This window comes from Puntigrus tetrazona, chromosome 23 (genome assembly GCF_018831695.1).
Source record: "Puntigrus tetrazona isolate hp1 chromosome 23, ASM1883169v1, whole genome shotgun sequence".
In the NCBI taxonomy this organism is placed as follows: domain Eukaryota; kingdom Metazoa; phylum Chordata; class Actinopteri; order Cypriniformes; family Cyprinidae; genus Puntigrus; species Puntigrus tetrazona.
This window is the reverse complement of record NC_056721.1, coordinates 1,661,882-1,670,308: the sequence shown is the minus strand read 5'-3', so window position 1 is coordinate 1,670,308 and position 8,427 is coordinate 1,661,882. Positions and strand designations below refer to the sequence as shown.

The 8,427-nt window shown below is 38.9% G+C and overlaps 1 long non-coding RNA gene across 1 annotated transcript; it reads right to left on the bottom strand.

Moving 5' to 3' along the window:
* Positions 1-714: 714 nt before the first annotated feature.
* Positions 715-6,500, bottom strand: LOC122328611. Its single transcript, XR_006247814.1, has 4 exons — positions 2,100-6,500; positions 1,879-1,966; positions 1,699-1,777; positions 715-1,360 (listed from the first exon to the last, which is right to left on the bottom strand). It is a non-coding gene; the product is annotated as an uncharacterized LOC122328611 (long non-coding RNA).
* Between the last annotated feature and the right edge of the window lie 1,927 nt (positions 6,501-8,427).

The following is an 8,427-nucleotide window of genomic DNA, read 5'->3' as shown; positions in this document are numbered from 1 at the left end:
TCCCCTCTGTATTACTGTGTCTTTTAAAACAAGATTCATTCCAACACCCACACAGTCCTGAGCCATAGCTGGTCCAGAAAGGAGGGAAGCCCCTGTCAGTGAGTGTGTTGGCATTCAGGTACAGAGTTGGGAGGGGGAGTGTGTGTGTGTGTGTGTGTGTGTGTGTGTGTGTGTGTGACAGAATAGGATGTGCTTCGTCACTTGAAGCAAAGAGTAGACGTTTCCTATACATGGCAGCTGCAAGACTCCAGTAATGTATCACGGTCAGCAAAATCATTGATTACTGCTGGGGTTAATCATTGATTGAAGGGGGGTTAAGGAAGCCTCCACAGGGACACCCTCACACCGGTGAGGGGGCGGCAGCCAGTGGCACTTCCATTAGTGCACTGTGGAATTGTGGGTATATTTTCTATCAATCCTCATTGACTGTCACGGCGTATGTAAAATAAAGACCACCCCACATATTGACACGATTGTCCACTTATAAGTACATGTGGGTGTATGTCACACAAAAAAAAAAATTCACTCATTTTTCACTCTTAAATCACCTGTAATGGAAAAAATAAATGTGAAATACATGTATACTTCTATTATATAAAATGTTATAATAAATGTATTATAAAATAGTAATAAATAAATAAACAAACAAACATTTTGTATGTTTGTCTTTAGAGTATATTGTGCTAAAACAAAAACATTCTTTAGGAATAATGATAATTACAAGCATAAAAATGTGACTTTTTTATTTACGATCAAATATAGGGTCAATGCACAGAAAAGAAAATCGTAATGGAATAATTATAAACGAACAGCTGATATTAAGCTGCTTTGTCAAAAATGATTCAAACTGAATCAGCTTTGTAATTTTTTGAATTCAATAAATATTTCATTTCGACGAGATATTGGGCGAAAAGAAAAAAACAGGAAATAAGAGTATCGCAATATACAAAAAAAAAAAGAGTACTATTTCCTGCCATGTGTGTGGATGAGAAATGCTTCCTTTTGCTGAACTGTTTAGACAAAAATTACCTAGAAATTGATGTCTCTCCGGATATATGAGAGCAAGGTTACTCTCTATCCACATCAGTGTATATGCGTCATTAAACGTGATGGGAAACAATAGACTGAATGAGCGATGGTTGATTGTACTCACTGCATTTACAATTAACCTGGAAAGATATGCTGTATTTGTGGTCCGACACAGACAGACAGTAACAGAGGTGTAATGGATAGAGGGGGTTTACTGTAGGGGGACGGTCCACATAATCCTCCTCAGAATGGCCGGACTTCCTAAAACAGAGGCAATGTGGAGCCGGATCTTCTCTCTGTCCACTCAGCACAAAGCATTCAGTCCCCTGAGCTGCAGTTAATAATTCAATAGAAGAGAAGTGAAAGAGAGGATGTGTCTGACTGACAGCACGGAGCTATGCAGAGCCGAGCGTTTACACAGATATCTGACAAATATGTCGTATTTAACAGCGGAGACAATGCTTTTCATGATAATATACATGATAACTAAACATTTTAGGCAGTAGGAACATATGATCACACTTTATTTTAACAATCTATTAAGTACGACTTTATAAATCAATAGTTAACTTCCAGTATGGGGTTGGATTAAAGGATCTAAAATATGTATTTTAAAAAAATGTATCTAAGATATATATGTATATGGGCCACAGTAAGCAATTCATGTACCTGGGACAAAACTGTTCCACTTTGGGTTGAAGTCGCATTCGTTTTCCCCTCCAGGATCCAGCTTGGGCCCCTAGAGTCCCTTTTCAGTAACATATGAAATACAATGGCAAATTAACAAAGTAATCATTCAGTACTACGGAGCATACTAAGGTACCATGATATTAAAATCAAATACGATACCTTCACTGTGACACCACAATATTCTCTTGTGTATAGCATGTGTATTTTCACACAGTCCAAAGGTTAGTCTTCTGTTCTTGCATTAACCCTAAATGAAGTAAACAATCTATTAATCTCTAACACTAATACACACATTAATGAATGAATAAAAAAAGCCGTGTGTAATGGGTAATGGCTGTTTAGCATCAGTCCCCGTGATTGTTGCGTGGTGTTGTCCTCACATGATGTCCTGACCGTTTCCCTGCTGTCCTCTGACCCAGAGCCTCTGCCAGAGCTCCTTCCTGTCTTTCCGTCCCTCCGGGAGAACGCTTCCCCTCGGCCCGCTCGGCCATTACGGGAAAACTTTAAAGCCGCGCTTGTTTTCCCCTCTTCTAGAACACTCCCTGAGAAACTCATGACGGGGAATGCCAAAAATGTGCAGATGAGAGACACGTTGGGTAAGAAAAGACAGAAAAGAACGAATTGTGTGAGCGAGGGCTGAAAAACACGGCCATAAACATGTCAAAGAAAGAAAAGAATCTGCTGATGGTACAAATAAATGCAGGGCAATGAGGAGTGCTCCCCGTTATTGTCCCTCCACCTGGGTAAGGGTGTCCTCCGGCCTAAAGGGGCAGGAGTAGTGTTAATGTTTAGCCGGGTACCCCAGCAAATCTGAAAGAGCTTGTCTTCACTGACAGCGTGACAGAACTCTCGTCAAAAAGCACCATGCCGAGAGATCGAGATTTTAAAGCAAAATCGTTTTTTGTGAAAAGATTTTTAGGCTTGATTTAGGCTTTGTTCACACAAATCCCATTTGGATTTCAGATCCAAACTTTACGACGCTCTGTATATAAAATCGCATCTGTTGGTGAAGTGCAGACTGTTTCTGCTGTATCTACACCATTAGTTATTGTAGTCTTGTAATCATAAGCAAGATGCCAAGAAACAAACATGAGTAACTGTCAATGAAGATAAACAGAATTTTTGACCATTCTGGGAGCCAATCAAGTGATTACAAGCCACTTATTCTGGATATCCCAACTCACTAAAAATGTGCAGTTGGGATAATAATAGTAGCAGCCGTGCTATTTTAATCTTAATAATATGGTTTTAATCCCTTTTGTTATCGAGCAAAATTATTGTGTTATGCGACAATGTATGACATTGACAGCAAGGTAAGTGATTTATATTCGAAATCACCAAAGCAAAAACAACCCTATTTTGAATAGCTCCGCCCCACACATACTTACTATAGTTCTGTTAAACAAACAGAACCAATGTTACTCAACTATCCAGAAGAAACAAAGCAACCTCTGTCTGATTGCAGTCCTTCCCGCTCTTTTACTTCTCTTCAGTGCTAGAACTGATATTTGCACAGGAACTACAGTACTTCTTAATAAGCCTTTATTGTTCTGCAGACATTTTCCTCTTTTGTTTTTTATCTAGCATCTCTAGTTATTGCTCGGCTAATGTCCGTCCAAGTGTTTTACTGCCTCTAGTGCTCATTTTGTTTTTTTGAGTTGCAGAAATGTTGGTTGAGGCACATTTTTCCACTGAGCCTGGGTACCATAGACTGCAAAAAAAAGATGGACGACGGAACTTCCATTAAAGAAAAGTCAAGCTGCCATTGTCCCAATAGGGCTTGGGTATTAAGCTGCTTTGGGTCTGCGCAGTAGTCACATTCTGCCCACGCTCCTGCAGACGCCCTTGACCCTTTTTAAATGAGCCTAACTTCTCCACCTTTTTGTCTACTGATTGCCGTATAAGAGGCTTGCATTAAAATAAGGTAAATGCAATTCCAGTCTCTTAATGAAGAGAAGCTGTCAGTCCCAGCTGTCAGCATGACATAAAATTTAAAGCCAAACTTATTTAAAAACGAACACTTGAACTTGAAAATGTATATCACTTTTGAGGACTAGTGTGGCACGCTTTCTAGGTACACATATCACGTGTGTCTTTGTTACCAGTAGTTCCCAGCCCTGGTCCTGGACACTCCAAACTGGATAAATCCACCTCCGTAGGTCACTTTGGTACGAATAGACTTATGGTCGCAACATTGAAGAGTCATTCAAAACCAAAGTGCAAAGTGGAAAAAAAGGGGACTACTGATGGACTTGTTGCTACTGTGATTCTTTGCTCATGTTTAGTTTGTTAAACCTTAACTGGCTCTGCAAGATGACACAGAAGTGCATTCCAAATGGGGTTTAAACTGACGGAGTGTGTCAAACAGCACACCTAGGTTCCTAGGTTAATTAAACACACCTGATCCAGCTAATCAAGTCATTTAGGCTTATTTGAAAACCGCCTGGCATGTGTGTTGAAGCAGTATTGGAACTAAACTCTGAAGGGATGCAGCTCTCTGGAAACTGAGTTTGACACCCCTGGATTAGGGCATGAGTACAAGCCCTTCAAACTGGAACGTAGCCTATGAGTCCATAATCAAACTCACCTGAATCTATTCCTCAGCTCATTAGTAGAGACTCCAAGAACTGAAATGAGTATCAGGTTTCACTTTTGCCAGGTTGGGAACCACTGGCCCAAACTACCAAAAACGAAACGGATTCAGATATGCCAAGAAACAGATTTTTGCTGCCTGTCTGAACAAAGCCTATATCTGCTAATGTGAGGCCCACGTTAAGGCGTAATAACACCCACGTTGATCTTTCCAATGACGGCTCTGTCAAACCATCATTCCCACCTCAATCAAAAATCAACAATCATGCCTACCCTTCTTCAAAGCCGTCTACCCTAGGCCACCTGCGCTTCATCTCGACGACTCCCTACCTGCCTGGTTAATTATTGAGCATATCTGAGAGGAGGAAGGTGTGTGGCAGCATTGAAGAAAAGAGGAATGACAGATCTGCCTGCGTCGTCGCTTCTCAAAAGAAGGGAAAGAAACTCCACCGCAGACAACTGAGCTCTAAAAGAGCGGAATGGAGACGTTCAGACGGAGAGCTCAGGGGTGGTTCGTTATTGTGACGTGACGGTTTGTTTCGCGATCACGCCCTTGAGGGACACCGTTGATCATACCAGTTATTTGTATCTTCCATCATGATGTAAAGCAGATATGCCGTCGTAGGAAAGTACTGCAAAGAAAGTTGCTGCAGTCGTAGAAAGTCGTCGTTTTCTTTGTTGTATTATGACAAATGACGTGTAACTGTGATAACTTTTTAACACATTAGTGCTTTGATTCTACTCTCTTTTATATTTATAAATCTGGATGGGTTTTTTTTCAGTATCACAAAGCATAAATGACACTTGCAACCGCGTGTGAGTGATCTTTAATCACACGGCAGTCAAAAGAGTCACACTCTTCTGTCAGAATGTATCAGCTGTCACTCAGGATTCCCGGAAGTCTTACATGACAACTTTAGAACGTAATTTAAAAAACTAAGATTTGCACATTAAAAATTGGCAGCTCATTTCTGATCTTTGTTGAATGCTTTGTTGAATTTATGGTTCAGCACTGGCACCTGTAGTTGCCAGAATGTTACTGTAAAGAATAATTTAACGGGGTTTCAGACATGGGATGACATTAAGTTTATATAAATACAGTTAGCTGAAGTTTAAAGTGCTCTTTGGTACATTTTTATGACATTTTTATTAATTCATATTTTATTATCTGCTATCACAGTTGCTTTGAAAATGAACTTTTATGGTTTGAAGTGCAATACAAATAAAATAATAAACTTCCTTTTTAACAAAGTAAGAGCTGTGTATGAAAATGTACACAGTGGTACAAAAATGTACATAATTCAACAAACTTGACCCTTTTCATTTTTATAATAATAATAATAATAATAATAATAAACAAAACAATATTTTACATTACAAATTTAATTTCACTGTATACGACGAAGTAACTGACAATACAATTAAACTTATCAACAGGCTTGTACCGCAGAATTATTTTACAAATAAGTTCAAATTGAATTCATTTATATGCATAACAATCAATCATTTATTTCCACACATAATTTAAAGAGTTACATTTTTATATGTATTTTTTAATCGGATGTAGACCAACATTTTACCTTAGCTAATTTTCTTTCTAATACGTATTATTATATGAATCATTTGAAGAGTTAGGGGGGGAAATGCCCCCCGTCCCTCCTTTATATCAACACACAGTAATACCGGCTCGTGTTTATAAAACTTGCTGAGAAAGAAGCAAACTCTGGGCCGGCGATTTCATAAATCTCTCTCTTAAATGGTGATATCCTTCTCTCTAATGGCTTGGTAATTGACGTCACGCCAGGCAGATTCAAGGTGCTTTCACTGCTTTGACAAGTTAAGTGGGGGGTGGAGGGGGCATGGGGCCATTGTCTTTCAAATGAGCTGTCAAGAGGGGGCGTCCCGTCAGCAGTTTGCCTTAGTACCTGCCCGTTAATAATTGAGCCGCGAGCTTGTGGAGGTGTATGGCGCGTAACAGACAACTTATGTGCTTTGATTGACAGATGAGCTAACTGCGACTTTTTTCCCCTATTGAGTAAAAACAGAGGCAGGAGACACACCAGTGATTGAAATCAAAGAGAAATGGGAGGTCTAAATAGAAATGATGAGAGAGTGTTCAGATGGGTTACTTATTGTGTGGTGTGTGTTCTCAAGGCATTGTAAGCTACTTCCTTTCTGGGTTCCTTTTTGTAGATGAATGGGTGCTAGTCTATGACAAGCGTGCGCGAATGTGTGAATGTATTTATAACTTCTTTTCGATGCAGAAAGAGGATGATGCACCCAGTGTACCTAAGACAGCATAAGTTTCAGAAGCCGGGTGTCATCAATCACCGGTTGCGATGTGTCCGCACTAACCTGGTTTATGACAGCCAGAACAACATTACACTAAACAAACCTGCTTTATGGCACTGGTGATTGATTCCCTCTCTATTTCCACACTGTTCTTTCACACGTCACACATGCCAGAAATCACTGTCAAAGCAGTAGACTCAACTAGTGCTTATTCGAATCTGGTTATTATTTGAAATATATCATATTCCTGAACTGAACAAATGTGAAGAGCGTTGTCTGAAATTTTCTTTTAAGACAAGCTTCTACATTTATGTTCAGTTATAAGAACCTAATATATACATATAATATACGCTTTAGAATAGGTAAGACTTGTTAACTGTTAACTATGGCTTTTCCCTCAATAAATTCTTAATTTGCTGCTTATTAATAGTTAGTGAGGTAGTTGTTAAGTTTAGGTATTGTGTATGATTAGTGATGTACAGTAAGGCATTCATAATACTATTGTATAATACTAATAAATTGGTAATATAATAGTAATATACATGCTGCTAGTATATACAACTACTAGTATTATATATATATATATATATATATATATATATATATATATATATATATACATATATATATATATACTTGCATGATTCTCTGAATAAAACCTCATATTGAAGAATAAAATAATTAATTTCTTGATTTAGTTGTGTGGCCCAGTTCACAAAATGATTTATTTTTTTTTTTTTGTAATTCCTGACTGAATGCTGCTAATATTCAATTCAATTATATGACAGCATCGTATAGTTAAAGATACATTGAATGATAAATGCCAATTTAAATAATAAAGAAACAAACAGATTTTTGGTGTATTTGATTAGTATCCTTCAGGTACACAAAGAATCATTATGGAATGGATCTGCTAACCAGATTCAAACTCGTTATGATTCTCGTCCTTAATCAGAACGGCAGCGTGTTGTGTATGAACGAGAGAAAAGCACAAATATTTTTATAAAGGAGATGTTCTGAGACGTAGATGGTTCCTAATTAACAGGAACACGTCCAGAGGCGGTGCGGAGGTTGGAGATGGCCGGGAGGAGGGCTGGAGGAGCTGGCAGGCTCGGGGATGAGCGAGGGAGAGAGTTTCTTCTTAAACCAGGTTTTAGTAGGAGGCAGATGTGAAAGACATAGTTAGGTGGTGTTTTGGGAAGTGAAATTGCCTCCCCTGTTGGGCATTAAAGCCTCTGCAGCCCCCTTTCGCAGAAAGCCCGCAATTCCCTGCGTCCCATCAGCCCCTCCCGAAGTCTTTCCCAGCGAGGCTTGAATTCAAATAGAAAAATTAATGTGGGAATAATAGCCCTGGGCCTCGCCATCCCGAGACACTTTCATACACTCCCTTTTTACGAATTTCACAAGAGGGAGGTGAACAAAATTAGCTTCCACTCTTTTCTCTTTTCCATCTTCCATTCCTCATCCAGCATCCAGCATGTGTTTACATGATCCGTAGATGTCACACGAGAGAGCTGGTCTTCTGATATATAACAGTGTTAAAAAGATGATTAATTGGGCATAACGTGTGCTTTCTCAGACCATCTTATCAGCCTTTACAGCCAACCCTATGTGTAAAAAAAAGAAGAATACTAATTGATTTTATAATTATTTTTTTATTAGAGACCGGTTGCCGTCACTTTAAGCTCGAAAATCTGTTTCTGCACTTAGGAAAAATGGCAACGGCGAGTTCAAAAAAATGTATTGCAAAAAATATCTGCATCAAACAATCGCAGAGTGACCATTAAACACACTGCTTTTTGAAATACGCCACTGGTGAATCAC